The 17,774-nt window shown below is 32.9% G+C and overlaps 1 pseudogene; it reads left to right on the top strand.

Moving 5' to 3' along the window:
• The first annotated feature begins 2,493 nt into the window (after nt 1–2,493).
• Nucleotides 2,494–3,223, top strand: LOC107879927 (annotated as a pseudogene).
• The last annotated feature ends 14,551 nt before the right edge of the window (nt 3,224–17,774 follow it).

Here is a 17,774-nt window from a genome sequence, read left to right on the forward strand (position 1 = left end):
TTTGTGCACTGTCAAAGTTTAAGGTCAAAGTTATAATTTGGTGTCAAGTTTAAGATTATTTTTATGTATTAACTCGTTCAGTTTTCTTGCTTCAACTATGACATGTAAGATTTATGTTATCCAAGCTTAGACATATATAAGAAGGTGTTTGAATTGATTTATTTTTAAGTATTTTAGGTCTTTAAATATTTTTTATTTTTAAAAGTGTTTGACAAAAACAAAAAATATTTTTGAGCATTTTATTTTGTAACTAAAAAATATTAAATAAGTCAAAAATTAAAAACAAATCACTATCTACTTTTAACTTTTGGCCTTTAAGTTACTAAAAAAAAAAACGAATTATCGAAACACCCTCCAACTTTAATGAGTTTGTGAAAATTCATTACCAAGTCAGCGAAAAAAAAATATATTGTGTCCAAAGAATAAAACGAAAGGGCTGCTAATGAAAAATAATGATTTATTAAAGTTGTTCCAGCAATCACGTATCATCGAGAATGACTAGTCACCACTCACCAGTGACAGTTTTCCCTTCAACAAATAGTTGCATGATATGACATGACATTCATATGAACTATGTTAACAATTTATATTCTTTTCCTCCTTCAACTTGTCCTCCAAATTATTTTAGTATTTAAATTTAATTTTAAATTATTTATCTCTTTTAATATTTTTACAGTGAATTTTTTTCACCTTTCAAGATCGAATATCACTTTTACAACAGAGAGTATGTTACACTCGCCTAAACATCAACGTCACATTAGAGACACGTCATTGCCACGTAAGAAGTTTAATTTTTCTAAAAAAAAGTAAATTCCCCACACTTTATTTTTATATATATTTTTTATAAAAAATAAAAAATATATATTTACTATATATATATATATATTAGATAAAAAAATCACCCCCACCTCCCATTTTTTTTTTCTTCACACCTCCCATCCACCCCGCCCCCTTCCCTACAACGCAGCCCCTTCCCCCTTTCTATCTTCTTCAAATCAGCCCACCTCTCCCGCACCTTTATTTTCTATCTTCTTCAAACTTAAAGCATATTACCAAATCAAGAAACAACCAATTCAAGAAACACCAATTATTCCTTCATCAAACCAACAATTCAAGAAACTCAAATTTCTGGCACAACTTTACAACATCATCAGAAAACTCCAATAATCAATTAAGACATCAATCATGAATTCAATGAACTCATTTTTTTTTTGTTTTCAAGTTTTTTTGAGCTTTAACAATGGTGGATACAAAATTAAACTAGCAAAATTCATACCAATCAAACTCATAATTCAAGTACAACTTCACACCATCATCAGAAAACCCCAATAATCAATTTGAATACCACCCACAAATTTGACAAACTCATTTTTTTGGTCTTCAAGCTTTTTCAAGGTTCAATAATGATGGATACAAAGGGCAATCTCATAAATCCAACAATAGTTTTCTTGAAAAATCACTTAAGTAATTTAGTTCAACAATCATGTATTGAAAGAATCTTTTTTTACAAAAATATTTTCTAAACCCATTAAAATTCATAACTTTTCACACATATTTTTTTTTCTTTCTTGAAGAAATTAATGAAGATAATAGAAGTGAAGATGGAGAGTTAGAAGAAGGAGAAAAGAAATTGGGGTGGGCTTTAAGAAGAAATACAAGAAAACGGGAGTGGGGGGTGAGGGCGGCCTGGGGGATATGAAGAAGATGAAGATAGGGTGGGGTGAGAGGTAAGGGGTGGGTTTATATATATATATATATATAAAGTGGGATCATATCAGTTTTAAAATTAAAAAATGTTCTTTTTTTTTCTTTTCTTTTTTTAAAAATCCACGTCAGCTTGAGGGGTGAAAATAATTCACTTTAAAGATGTTAAGAGAGTTAAATAAATGAAAGTTAAGTTTAAGTGTTGAAGTGAGTTTAAATGACAAGTTTATCGGGGAAAAATATGTCTTTTCTCATTTATATTTGGAAAAATATGAATTTTTGTCCGTGAACTTTTTGACTTTTTTCGTATTAGCATCTCAATTAGTTCATGTACATATTGACTCCCTTATTCATTCACAAATGATTTCAATTAAGTACAACTCTCTTATTGGAAAGTGTATTGCACATGCCATGACATGTCAGTATTTGTGCTTAATTGATAACTATTTATGAATGAATAAAGAGTTCAATAGGTACATGAGCTAATTGAGGTGTCAATATGAAAAAGTCAAAAAGTTAAGGAGCCTGTCTATCTATTTTGTCTTTATATTTTTTAGTTTCAATTTATTTATTTATCTAATTTTAATTTGATATAAAATTTAAAAAAATAAAAAGAAAATTTTAATTTTATAATGTTAAACTAGAAATATGAATAATGTATTAAAATGTATTTTGACCTTGTGATCTTAAAAATATCATATAAAAATTAGAAAAAATTTAAAAGTTGTTAAAAAAAAAGAGACAAGTTTTTAAAACAAATTATTAAGGAAATTACTACAAATTGAAACTGAGAGAAATTAAATTCTCAATTATATTCAGTTCCCTTTCACAAATTGTAGACTATTCGACTCTTCTTCCCAATATAAAACCCACCCAAATTATTCCTCGATTCTCATCAATACTCAAAATGGGACTCTCCAATTCCGTAATTGTTTGTTTTCTAATTACCTTTGCTATATTTCACTCGTCACAAGCTCAAGATTCTCCCCAAGATTATCTTAACGCTCACAATGTAGCTCGTAGAGAAGTTGGTGCCGGCCCTATGACATGGGACAATAAGTAGAGGCCTTTGCCCAAAGTTATGCCAATCAGAGAATTGGGGACTGCCGGATGCAGCACTCCATTGGCCCTTACGGCGAAAACCTAGCTGCTGGCTACCCTCAGCTCTATGCTGCTGGAGTCGTGAAAATGTGGGTCAATGAGAATTAATTGTACAATTATAATACAAATACTTGTGCACCAGGAAAAGTATGTGGACACTATACTCAGGTTGTCTGGCAAAACTCGGTACGTCTTGGTTGTGCTAGGGTACGTTGCAATGACGGGTGGTATTTTATAATTTGCAATTATGATCCACCAGGTAACTGGTGAGGTAACGTCCCTATGGTGATCTTGAAGAACAACAACTGGCCTTTGATTCCAAGTTGGAACTTCCCAGTGATGTCTAAGAGTAAATAAAATCATGAATAATGCTTAATTCACGTGTTAATGAAAATAAAACCCAGTACTATTTGCTATATCTGTTGGATGTTATCTTACTAGCTCAGTTGGATAATTATCCAATGGTGCAGATCTAGTGACTTGTTAATCAAGGGGAAATATTTTGTCTACATTGATATTCATATGGACCCTTGCATGTTGTTTAATTTAATCCAATCACTTTTTATATGAGTATTTTGACTCCTTTATTTGATTCATGTTCATGTTTTACAACTGTTGGCACTATGGGGTGCGGGTTGTCTTTTCTAGTTTAAATCTATATACGGACAATATACTATTTTTTTACACACTATTAATTAAGTCATCAAGAAATAATTCATAACAACAAATAAATTATTATAAGGGATAATTATGTAATTTCGCCAATATTAACTCCTAATTATCTTATTTAGCCTAATTTTAATTAATTATAATTAATAGTCTCTTCTTGCCTATTAATTTTTCATAATTACATTCATAACCTCTCTCATGTATTTTTTTTCTCTATTATCTATTACTTTCCTTTTTTTCCTTTTTCAGTTTTTTTTTTTTTTTTTTTTTTTTTTTTTTTTTTTTTTTTTCGTTTTCTTTTTTTTCTTTTGTATTTTTTTTCTTTTTCTTTTTTTTTTCCTTTTTTTTTTTTCTCCTTTTTTTTTTTTTTTTGCTTTTTTCTCTATTTTATATTACCCTTTTTTTTCTTATTTTTTCTTCATTTTTTCTTGTCCTTTTTTTTGTTTTCTCTTTCTTCTTTCTTTTTCGTTGTCTTTTTTTCATTTTGTCTTTTTCTTTTCTTTTTCTTCTTTTCCTTTTTATTTGTTCCCCTTCTATTTTTTTCTTTTGTTTTTTCTCTATTTTCTATTACTCTTCTTTTTTTTTTTTTTTGTATTTTTTCTTCTTTTTCTCACATTTTTTTTTCTTTTTTTATTTTTCTCCTTCTTTTTATTTGTGCGAACTAGCAAACATAAATACAAGTGCGAACTATAACATATAAGTACAAAGACGAATTATAACATACAAATACAAGTGAAAACTATAAAATACAAATACAAATGCGAACTATATCATATAGATACAAGTGTGAACTATCATTTGCATTTTTTAATTATTGAAAAAGAACGATTGATTTTATTTTTACGAATATTTATTTGTATTTATTTATACGAGTTGTAGTTATTGATACAAATAAATACAATTCAATTTTTTTTATAAAAATACAATATATATTTGTATTTTTAAAATCATTGGTTTCATTTGTTTGTAATTGTAGTTTTATCAAGTGATATTTATTTATTTACAAATACGAATAATAATTTTGACATACAAATACAAAATGGTACATTTGTATCAAATGATACATTGTATATTTATATATTTTAGAATCAAGAAAATACAATTAATGCATTTACTTGTTTGTATACAAATACAAATGATACATTGAACATAATCACGGCTTAATATAATATACAATCAACTTACAAATACAAATACAAAATAATTCTTTAAAAATAAAAAGATATCGACGAAAATAGAATACAAATACAAATATAATCTAAATATACAAACACAATAAAATCATAATACAAATATAATCCAATATAATATACAGTCAATTATAAAATACAAATACAAAACAGTTCTTTAAAATACAAGTGCGAATTATATAAAATATAAATGATGGTGCGAACTAAAAAATACAAATATAAGTGCGAACTATAAAATACAAATATAAACGCGAACTATAAAATACAAATATAAGCGCGAACTTTAAAATACAAATACAAATATAGTTGTATCAATGAATACAAAAATATAAATGATGATGTGACTACAAATAGATAAACAATTATGGTTTTTACGTTATCATCAATGACCTCTGCTCAAGTAGTTATATTTTTTAAAAATACAAAAAATATAAAATAGAACAAAAAATGATGAAAAAATAAGTACAAAAAAGAAAATAAAAAGAAAGAGAGACAGGAGAGAGAGAAAAATATATATAAAAAAATAAAAATAGGAAAATTTAGAAAAAAGACGAAGAAAAAATGAGGAAAACACACAAAAGCAAAAATATAAAAAAATAAAAAGATAAAAAAATGGTAGTGTTTTTGGCAAGACTAAATATGTAGTGTATTTATGTTTTTATGAATACAGACCACTAAATAAAAGTGAATACAACGGCTGTGAATCGAATACATCAGCTAAATGGTACTGTATCTATATTTTATATGAATACAAACTATTGATAAAATCGAATACAACGGGCGTAAATTGAATACAACGACTATAAATGGTAATTATGTAAAATATGGCTATGAATGACTAGTTTTCCAGTAAAATGTAGCTATTTTTGAAAGATCCTCTTATTATAACCTCGAAAATCAGCTACAACATCGGAACATGTTAAATACTCTGATAAATTAAAATTCTTTTTACGTATACTAGCATAATGTGTGCAAGTTAAATAGCTAATTTCGACCGTTGTACTAATTCACAAGCCTATTTTTGTTAATTGTTTTATATACATTTCTAAGTGTTCTATCTTGATATGATATAATATTTTTTAGACCGCTACTCCTACTTTTCGGGTGTGCATGGTGTAAATACAACAACAACAACAACAACAGACCCAGTGTATTCTCACAAAAAGAGGCCTGGGGAGGGTAAAATGTACGCAGTCCATACCACTACCTCCGAAGAAGTAGAAAGGTTGTTTCCGATAGACCCTCGGCTCAGGCTAGAGAATAGTACACAAAGTCGTAGTGAAACATGAAGCAGGATAGATGACATAACATAAATAAGGAATAAGGAATAATAAAATAGATATCACAGATATACGAAATAAGAGAAATATGAGTAATTCGAAATAAGAAATAAGAGATAGGACACCCACCTTGTTGTAACACACACCCACAGACGAAAGACACCACCACACACAAACCCTACTGACTAGGGGCTCCTACTAATGGACACAGTTCTATGCTTACTAACCCGGCTACACAAGAGCTCTAGTAACATCTTGCTACAACCCACACATTGACACTAGCCTTTTACCCTTACCCGTGACCACAACACCTTTCTATCTAGGGTCATGTCCTCAGTAAGTTGAAGCTCTCCATGCCATGTCTAATCACCTCTCTCTAGTATTTTTTTTGGCCTATCTCTACTCCTTCTAAAGCCATCCAAAGCTAACCTCTCGCACCTACGAACTAGGACATCCGTTTCCCTCCTCATCACATGCCCAAACCATCTCAGTCTTCCTTCTCACAACTTATCCTCCACCGAAGCCACCCCATCTTCTCCCTGATAGTCTCATTCCTAACTTTATCCCCTCTAGTAAGTCCACATATCTGACGTAATATTCTTATTTTTTCCTCCTTCAATCGTCAAATATGGGTGTTCTTGACTGGCCAACACTCCTCTCCATATAGCATGGCCGGCCAGACTGCCACTTTGTAGAATTTGCCTTTAAGCTTAAGGGGCACCTTCTTATCATACAACACTCCCGTGGTGAGCCTCCACTTCATCCAACCTGACCTAGTACGTTTAGATGCATTCTTATCAATCTCGCCATTCCATTAAATTATAGACCCAAGATACTTAAAACTATCCCCCTTACAAATATTCTGGGAGTCCGACCTCACCACCACTTCGTCCTTTTGACTCGAGTCACTCAACTTGCATTCCACATATTCTGTCTTGGACCTACTCAACCTAAACCCCTTAGATTCAAGGATTTTCCTCCAAGCCTCCAGTCTTTCATTCACACCTTCCCGTGTCTTATCAATCAACACTACATCATCCGCAAATAACATACACCAAGGCACCTCACCTTGAATACTCCGCGTCAACACGTCCATCACCAAAGCAAACAAAAATGAGCTAAGATTTGATCCCTGATCCAACCCTGTCTTAACCCAAAAATGCCCTGAGTCTCCTTCTGCTGTCCTCACCCGGGTCTTCCCTCCATCGTACATGTCATTAATAGCTCTGATGTATGCCACCGGCACCCCTCCCTTATCCAAGTATCTCTAAAGAACCTCCCTAGGGACTTTGTGTAACGCCCCAAATCTGGTACCCGAAACATTACATGGTGCTCATGACCCGAAGGACCACAAACTAACCCATGACTTATAGTTGTACCTGTATACTGTATAACATCATGTAAAAATGCAGAAATAATAGATTGAAACATGCTGTAAGATTCAAAATAGATAAAACATAATATCTGAGAGTACGGTATATCAACACCAAAACATGGTCTGAAATAAACCGTCTGAATATACTGTAGTCTGAAAATCCTCTAACTATCTGAACTGTTTGAATAAGGAGTTGATGGGACATGTCCCCAACTAACTCCATCTACTGAAAGCTAAATTAAAATAGTGAAATAAATAATAATATCGTCCTCGAATGATGAAGACTTACTGCTAAATCTGGCTGCTAAAATTTAGAGTGCTATTGATGCTCTGGAACTCGTGCTTCTGGACCTTTGGTATAAAACACCATAGCGCAAATGCGTCAGTACGATTGAATGCACTGGTATGGATGCGAGGCATGCTAAATGCAGAGGGTTCAAATGCATGAACAATGCTAACTGACTATATAACATGAACGCGAGAATACATCATGAATAAATTACTGTAACTGAATTTGTGATGATACTGACTACTGAGTCTAAATACTGATAACATAAGTTACTAATAACTGATACTGAGCGACTGTATCTGACAGTCTAGGTTCTGATGGAACTAACTGAGTTTCGTACTGTTCTGAATTGACTGTATATAGTCCTAAATTCTATAGAATTATTTGAGTTTTATTACTGAGACTGAGACTGAAACTGTAACTGTGGGAAGTAGTCATCTAACCGACATGCCCCAAATAAAGCAATATAGCAGAGTTGGGGTCAAATGTGTATCCCCAATTGGAAGGGTGTCAATACCGCGCCACCGATAAGGATAAGCTGTGAGTGACCCTCAACTGGCAGGTACTCAAATGAGAATGGTGGGAATCCTCAACTAGTAGGTAAACCACCTCATCTACCCTCAACTGGCAGGTTAGATGTCTCAACCTATGCTGGTTACGTAGTTCTAGAATGTAAGGATTGCTTCTAAGAATCACACCCTTTACTGGCAGGTGAGTTCCTATCCTTGGGTTCACTCATTGCTAAATCCTACTCCCATCTGAATAGACACTGAACATGATTAACTGAGCTGAACTGGACTGAGTTAACTGAAGTCTGTTGACTGACGGAATACTACTGAGATTATTGAATTACTGAGCTTTCCTAAGTCACACGACTAACTGAGTTCTATTGACATGGCTTGACTGAGAGTATCGTGAAAACATGACACTGGCTCTAGACACACAGCTAAGTTGTCGGGTACATGTTACCCCAGGACTTGATAAAAAGAAACTGATAAGGCATGATGTTCTTGAATACATGACCAACATCATCAATTCACAATATAATAAGTTGGAGATTTTATGTAGCACATGGTTATCATAAATTTTTACATGGTAGGAATGCATATAATAAGTATCATAATTTCATACTCTAACATCATGAGCATTCCAACAAACATCTATATTGCACATCAATAGCATGTGAGTTATTTGAAAATAAGGGTAAGACATGCATTTATTATATGGGTTACAATGGGGCTATAATACATAATTTCTATCCTCTTAGGCATTTTATCAAACACCATACATGCACAACATATGGCATAGGTGTAATCATCAAATTACACATCATAAACAACTCAATTCATGGATTTCAACTTGCATGCTAACGTAGTTTCATGAAAAACACGTAAAGATTCCAACTTGGGAATCGTACAACAAGATAAACATGGTTACAAAACAACCCACAACATAAATATCATGATTTATAATTTGAAATAGGGTTCTTGAGCTTTATGAATGAAAGAAGTCCATAAATCAACACTATGCATAACTTGGATGGAAGATTCTTGAAATCAAATGGTGAAATTCTTGAAATTGGATCCTCAATTGGTAACCCTAAGCTTGTTCTTGATGAATTTGAGAGAGAAACCACTATAATTTGGGTGAAATAGGGCTGAATTACGTGTTTGTGAATTATATAAGGGTGAAGAATTAACCCTTTTGCCCTTGAGGATGCGATCATTTAAGGACTAAAAACTGGGTGTCGACGCTACAAGCGACACGGTGCGTTGATAACTGTGACACGATACTCGACGCATAACGCCATGATCGCGTCGAGCGTCAAAAGTTTTGGCTCTCGAAACTTGCACAATTGTTGACCAACGCGATTGGCGACGCGGCACACCAAGATCGCATTGGTCCACTATTTTAGGACTCCGAACATGATCTAAACATGTTCTGAAAAATCCAAAACTTGTACGAAAACACCTATTGACCTTTCTGATCATGAATTAATGAAAATACGGGCCATTAAAGGACATTAAGATGGCGAGATGAGATTGCCAATTTTCGAAGGCCAAAATAGGCTAAGTCTTGGAACTTGGTTAGAATTTTCTAAGTTTGGGACCCCTTGACAAGCTTAAAGGACTGAATTAAACTTAGAAGTTTCGCAGGGTTTACACTTTGTCATACGTTTTCTCTAGGTCGATGACCACCATGTGCAAATCCCTCTTCCTCTCCCTATACTGCTCCACCAATCTCTTCACCAGGTGGATTATCTCTGTCGTTGAGTGACTAAGCATAAAATCAAATTGATTCTCTAAAATAAACACGACCCTCCTCAGTCGTCGCTCAACCACCCTCTCCTAAATCAAATTAATACCTCGATAGTTGTTGCAACTCTGAATCTCACCATTGTTTTTATATAACGGAATCATCGTACTCCATCTGCAAGCCTCAGGCATTCTCGTAGTCTTAAAAATGTCATTAAACAAATCAGTCATCCACATTAAACCTGCTACACCAGTATACTTCCAAAAATCTATCGGTATCTCGTCAGGCCCCGTTGCCCTACCCCTCTGTATCCTACAGATAGCCTATTTGACCTCATCAACCTTAAAACATCTACAGTAACTGAAGTCACGACTCCTCTCTGGGCGCTCTAGCTCCTCTAACTCAATGCCTCTGTTCCTCTTCTCATTCAAAAGTCCATGAAAATACTCCTGCCACATCTTCTTAATGTGAACATAACTCTACCATCCTCCCCTTTAATGCACTTCACTTGATCTAGGTCATGAACCTTCCTCTCCCTAGCCTTATCCAGCCTATACAACTTCTTTCCTCTTCTTTCTCTTCTAACTCCGCATACAAGCCTTAAAACGATGTTGTCTTAGCAACCATAACTGCTAATTTAGCCTCTTTCCTTGCTACTTTGTAAACCTCCCCACTCACCCATTTCTCCTCTTCATCTTTAATCTCAATCAACGTAACATATGCCCCCTTTTTAATCTCCACTTTCTTATTAACTTCTTCATTCCACCACCAGTCCCCCATATGACGACCTGCCCGACCCCTCGAAACACCCAACACCTCTCTATCCATCTCCATGATGCAACTGGCAGCCTTATCCCATATATCATCCATGTCCCCCTGTACTCCCACACCCCCATTCCCGCCAACTTCTCCCCTATCTCTTACGCACTAACCGACGTTAAGCTACCCTATCTAATTCTGGGTCGACCCTCTCCGACCCTACTTTTTCTACTCCTCTTAATAATCAATTCCATCACCAAAAATCTGTGCTGGGTCGAAAGGTGCTCACTTGGAAAGACTTTACAGTCCTTACACAAAACCCTATCCCCTTTCCTAAGCAGTAGAAAGTCAATCTGAGTCTTGGTTAATGCGCTTCGGAAGGTAATCAGATGATCCTCCTTCTTCGAAAAGCTCGAATTCATTACCACCAGCCCCAAAGCCCTCGCAAAATCCAACAGAGCAACCCCCTCACCATTTCTATCGCCGAAACCAAAACCTCCATGCACATCGTCATAACCTCCCGGTAACACCTTAACACGGTGTAAACGCAGTGTTGTACAATAACTTTCAAACCAAACAGGAAATGTAAAGAGCACATTTACACTAGATAAGTCTGATGCGATGAGCTAACTGTGTTGGTAGGTAATTGATCCCCTGACTGACCCCCCTAATAAATAGGGTACATACATACATACATACATATATATATAAAATTATTACACTATAATATTATAATATATTAAAAGTGTAAATACCCTTAGAAAAGTAATTTGAACTTTTTGACCCTCATTAAAAGACTCTCCTTTAGACAAAACTATCTTTTCAATATTTTTTTAATTTATTATTTAATTATTTTTTATTATATTAACTAGACTTCCTAAAATATATGGGGATTCCTAAAATATATGGTAGGTATATATTTCTTTCTACTAGACTTCCTAAATTATATGGGACTCCTTAAATATATGGTAAGAGAAATAATTAATATTTTTCTTTCTACTGTTCAATTAGAAAAATACTCCTAAAATAGCACTATATTAAAGAAATACTTCTATGAATATTGAGATGTACGTTAAACTCAAGAACAAATCGATTTGCCTATTGAGAGAATATGATTGATGCTCATCTAACTTGATTCGATTGCATGTCTAGATTAGTGGATTCTTGATTTTCTAACCCCCAACTTCTTCACTGTTTTTGTCAGCATAATAGAATTCAACATGTGTGTATATATACATCTTCTCTTTTTTTATTCAGAATTATTCTTTAGGGTCAAAATTTTCGCTCAGACAAAAATTAGTTGGATCAAAATCGAAGCTTTGTAATCACTATTATATTATTTATTTTTTATAGTTTACAGGCTGTTGGTTGGTTTTGAAAAATTTCTTGTGTAAAGGTTATGTTTACTTGTATTGTTTTGATATCTTTATTATCTTATTATTTTATTTTAATTTACAAATGCTAGATGAATGTCAGTCGGCTTTGAAATTTTTTGTAGGTAAAGGTTAGGTTTAATTATATTGTTGTAATATTTCTATTAATTTGTTATTTTGTGTTAGTTTACAGTTCGTAGATGAATTTTGATTGGCTTAGAGAAATTTTTGTGTGTAGAATTTAAGTTTAATTGTATTATTTTGATATCATTTTTGTCGTTTAATTTTGTTGCAATTTACAGGTGATAGATAAATGTTGGTCGGCTTTGAGAAATTTTCTTATATAAATGTTATGTTTAGTTGTATTATTTTGATATCTCTATTATCGTATTATTTTGTTATTATTTACAGGTGGTAGATGAGTGTCGGGTGACTTTGAAAGAAATTTTGTGTGCAGAGATTAGATTTAATTGCATTATTTTGATGTATCTATCATTGTATTATTTTTTGCAATTTACAGATGGCAGATGAATGCTGATCGATGTTTAAAAATATTTTTGGTAAATGTTAGGTTTAATAAATAAAGTCTCCATCTTTACATACTCAAAAGATATTAAATTTAATTATTATATTCATCTTATTATTTAAATAAATATCCTATTTATTGTAATATTTGAACTCATTAAAATAAGGTACACGCGCAAGGCGCGTACACCTAAACTGGTATATATATATATATATATATATACTAGACATCGAAGGCCCCGTGCTATCACGAGCCCAATATATATTTTTTTGTCTCAATTTATGAGACATAAATACTATAATTTAGATAATTAATTATTAAAGTAATTTTATTTTTTAATTATTGTGATTTGTAATACTTTTTCTTCTATTCTAATTTAAGTGACATTGATATAATTTTGAAAACCAACCTATGTGACACCAATATAATTTCGATAGTCAATTAAATGTTTTATTGTGATTTATAATACTTTTTCTTCTATTCCAATTAAAGTGACTGATATAATTTCGAAAATCAACCTATATGGCACTCTATAATTTCAATAGTCGATCAAATATTATTGTGATTTGTAATACTTTTTCTTCTATTCCAATTTAAGTGACACTGATATAATTTCGAAAGTCAACGTAGGTGGCACTAATATAATTTCGACTATCAATCAAATGTTTTATGTTGACATATCATTTTGTGTCCATTTATGAATTATTATTAATTTTCTAATGCGGCCATAATAATTAATTAGGGGTCATATAATAAAATCACGATTGAAGAAGCGAAGAAGACATGTCTTAAATGACTTATAACAATTAACTAAAAGTGATATAATAAAATCACTATGAAAAAATACTTGTGGAAAAAAGCATAAATGAGCCTCATATAAGACATCAAGTTAATTTAAAAAATTAAATATTAATTTATTATTTTATGTCTATTTTATATTTTTATTAAATATTATAAATTTTTTATACTTAAATATCCTCTAGTAATTAATTAGGGTTGATATAATAAAATCACGATTAAGCAGCGAAGAAGACATGTCTTAAATGACTTATAACAACTAATTAGAAGTGATATAATAAAATTACTATAAAAAAATACTTGTGAAAAAGCATAAATGGGTCTCATAGACATCAAGTTAATTTAAAAAATTAAATATTAATTTATTATTTTATGTCTATTCTATATTTTTTATTAAATATTATAAATTTTAATACTTAAATAACCTATAGTAATTAATTAGGGCTAATATAGTAAAATTAAGACTAAAGCAGGCAGCACAAGCAGGCATGTCGAAGACGTGTCCCCACTTATTATAGATAGTTATATATATATAGAGAGAGAGTGAGAGAGAGACCATCCACCCTATATATACCATTTAAAAAATTAGCACTTAAAAATAAAACATATAGCGTAATTTTTTACGACACAATTTTGGGAATTTGGAGTATACAATTAATTTTATACATTACGTATAGCATATACATTGTTATATTTCATACAGTAAGGTAATTTGTTGAATTACCTGCCGGATATTTTGTAATTAATTTTATCTATTTGAGTATGAATTATGATAGTTTTTTCAAATAAACATTTTGGAATTATTATTTTCTACCGCATGAACATTTCTATTATATTTCCCTAGAACTACTTTATTAGTTTGATCAATCAGGATTCAGGGAGAACAATTTTGGATGGATAGGCCCTGGGAAAAAATAGGTTCGACCAAGAATTGAGAGAAACTTACCAGGGAATAATTGGCAAAAAAAGAACCCTTCAAAATTAATTTGTCAAATACCTACTTAATAACCTTTTTGATTTATTTTTTAGATTTAGGGTGTAAAAAGTGGGGCCCACACGTGGGCCAAGGGACCAATTCATTATTTTTACAACTTTACAAATTTAATATAATACACCTAACACCCTCCACTTATTCCAATATTAAAAAAACCCACCCTCTTTTAAAACTACTTCTCCCAAAAATGTCATTTTCATTTCGTGTTCGTCTTCAGCTGCTAAGGGGTCGTTGTCGCTTCGCAAGGTTAGTTAAAATCAAGTTTCGATCATTTCTAGATCCATTTAAACGATTTTTTTTGCTAATCGATTGATAGTGATGTAGGATTTTTTTTTTTCGATTTTGATGTTTTGGTTTAGTCGTGGTTTTTCTAAGTAACGAAGTGTTGAATGGTGGGATAATTATTGTTTGAAGAGTTATTTTGGCATTTTGATTTGAACAACGACCTGTTTCTGTCCGTAGACCCGTGGTCTATGAAATGAGAATGCCCTAGATTGAAATCAATTTTAAGATGTATGAAATTCTTTTAAAACATGATTGTTGAAATAGTGAAAATTGAAATATTAATAGCTAATTAGTTTGATTAGGTGCACTAGTTTGATTTTTAGCAATTGTTATGTTTTGATATTGCATGATGGATTTAGGTTCAGTTATTGTATGTTTGTGTAGTGAACTATTTAATGGTGGAGTATTTGTTAACTTTTTGGGGGGTTTTCATTTAAGCATTAGGTTATTTCTGTTGATAGATTTGTGGTATATGAACTGAAAATTGGAGATTTGTTCTTCAGGTATAGATTGTGTTGAAAATGTGTAAAAAAAAATATCATTCCTAAACGCAAAGCCAGTACCACTGGTAGCAGTAGAAAAAGAAGAACTGAGGCAATTGAAAATGTCTCAAAAAGGAAGAAAATTAAAGAGTCGGTGTCCGAATCAGATTCGGATTTAAAGGAGATAAGCGACTACGTCGATTCTAGTAAAGATGTTGCCAAGCGGAGTGTCGGTGGTAACAGTGAAGAGAGCAAGGGAAGTGGGAGTAATAGTGATGATGGGGATAATGATTTCTTGTCTGTGCCATATCTTTCAAGGTGCATTTCCGTGGAGCGATATGACCTTTGAATGATAATTGACGAGAATGGATCTCTCTCGGCAAAGATATCGGTCAGATCAAGAATGGCTGCTTATCGAGAATTTAAGCAAGTTCTTGTCAACCAAGAACTGAAGAAAAGATTCAAGCGGTCCTGTTTTGGACACCTGAGAAACCTGCCAGAACATTTCAAGTTCAATGGGCAGTTGGTCCATTATTTGTTGTTGATAAGCATCAGGATCAATAAGATACATCATGAGACGTGGTTCTGCATTAACAACAAGCCTGCCTATTTTGTCTTGAAAGAGTTTTGTTTGATCACGGGGCTGAACTGCTCATCATACCCCAATGAATAAAAAAATGAAGAAGGTGTTAGCAAATGGGGATAATTTTTATTTTAAGGTGCGAAAAACAAAAACATTACGGTGGCCAACTTGTTACATCTAATCAGAGGGAATAAGCTGAACGAAAACCAGAAGTTTAAGTACTTTCTACTGTGGTTCTTGCACACTATATTGCTTGCAAAAGATTCGATGAAGTTTGTCGACACAAAACTGATTAGAATGGTTGATTCGTTGAGTTTCTTTGTGAAATATCCATGGGGGAAAGAGACATTTCAACTGACCATGGACTATCTAAAGAAGAAAAGTGAACTGAAGAAGCAGAAGGAAGTATTTGATGAAAAGCAGAAGACATCCTATGCTCTATTCGGATTTCCCTTGGCATTCATAGTATCTACCATAAACCCTTCAGTGGAACACTTGACAAGATAATCGAAGGCGACCCATTCAAGTATAAAGGAAAAATTACCGAGCTATGAACTTATTTCGTATTATGCAATAATATTACCGTTGTATGGAATGTTATGTAATTGTTAATTGATATTTTGTAGAACGTCCACCCGTACATCATCCCTACTGTTCGTGAAACGAAGATGGATTACACGATTACGTTTGAGTCATATACGAACGAGGTGAAGAATAACGTCCTCAATGGATTGAAGAAAGAGTTAGAAGGGGTGGCTGTCTTTACTTCAAATGAGGACAGTGATGATGATGGGGATTTGGGTGGTAACCTCGTTGGAGTATGCATTGGTGATGATGATTCTCCGAGCACCTCCAAAGATGCAGCGGGAACCTCATCCCCCAGGGATCTTTATAAGCGTGTTGCTGCGCTCGAGGAAGCGGTGTTGGATATTACTGCCTATATCAGAGAGAAAAGAATGAAGAAAAAGGAAAAGGATGAACGACAATACGAGCGAGGTAACTTTATTCAAAAATTGATGTTGTCAATAAATTTTCAGCTTTAAATATAAGTAACACTTTGTAATATGATGATACAGTGCATGTGGACCTTTGTGAATGGGAGAGGAATGAAGAAGAAGAAAAAAAGAGCAAAATGGATGAGTTGGCCGCTGTTGTGGCAGAAGAGGAAAAAAAAGAAAAAAGAAGGATAATGAAAAAGATAAGAGCCAAGAAGAAGGTGGAAAAGTAGCAGCTGCAGAAGCAAAAGAAGAAGCATCAGCAGATGAACAAGAAGGCGACGGAAAAGAAAAACTGTTGAAGAAGAAGCTGACAAAGCTGACAAAGAAAAAGTTGAGAAAGAAGCAGCAGGTGAACGAAAAGAAGAAGCTGAGGAAGAAACAGCTGCTGCAGGTGAAGAAAGAGAAGAAAGTGTGGAAGAAAAGGAAATTGAAGAAGCACTAGCTGCTGCATATGCTAAAAAAGAAGGAGAAAAAGATGAGAATGAAGAAGCAGCTACAACTGTTGAGAAAAAGGAGCTGAAACTGATCAAAAAGATGCGGTCATGGACATTGTTGATCAAAATCAATAGTAACACTTGTGTTGATGAGGAACTTAGGGAAAAAGACATTTGAATCCTAAGCCGTTTAATGTGTTGTTGAATCATGGTTGTTATGATATGACAATTTTTTTATTCCACAAATATGAAGGTTGTAGGATCTGGTGGTAGGATATGACAATTATTCTTTTATTTTATGAAACTTGTTATGATTCTGCACTGAATCTATTTCTGTCAAACTGATTTGTGGCATGGAATTTGAACATGCATGGTGAGCTCATAGTTGGTACATTGTATGCTTGATATCATAGAATGCATACTTAATATTTCATATACCGTATGCATAGTCTATCATTACCCTACTGGTCGAATTTAAGTTGACATGTTGTTTAATCGACTATGATTTTATCAAAAATAGTATTAATATTATAGAAAAATAAAACTATTAATATTTATTCAATATCACTACATCCATGTTACACTTTTCCAAAGAACGAATACTTGCATTATAGCACATAACATCATTTTTAGGACATTCTCACTTTCTTCGGCCAAAATCAATTTTTGTTTTAGTTA

The sequence above is a fragment of the Capsicum annuum genome, chromosome 8, assembly GCF_002878395.1.
Source record: "Capsicum annuum cultivar UCD-10X-F1 chromosome 8, UCD10Xv1.1, whole genome shotgun sequence".
NCBI classification, from domain to species: Eukaryota; Viridiplantae; Streptophyta; class Magnoliopsida; order Solanales; family Solanaceae; genus Capsicum; species Capsicum annuum.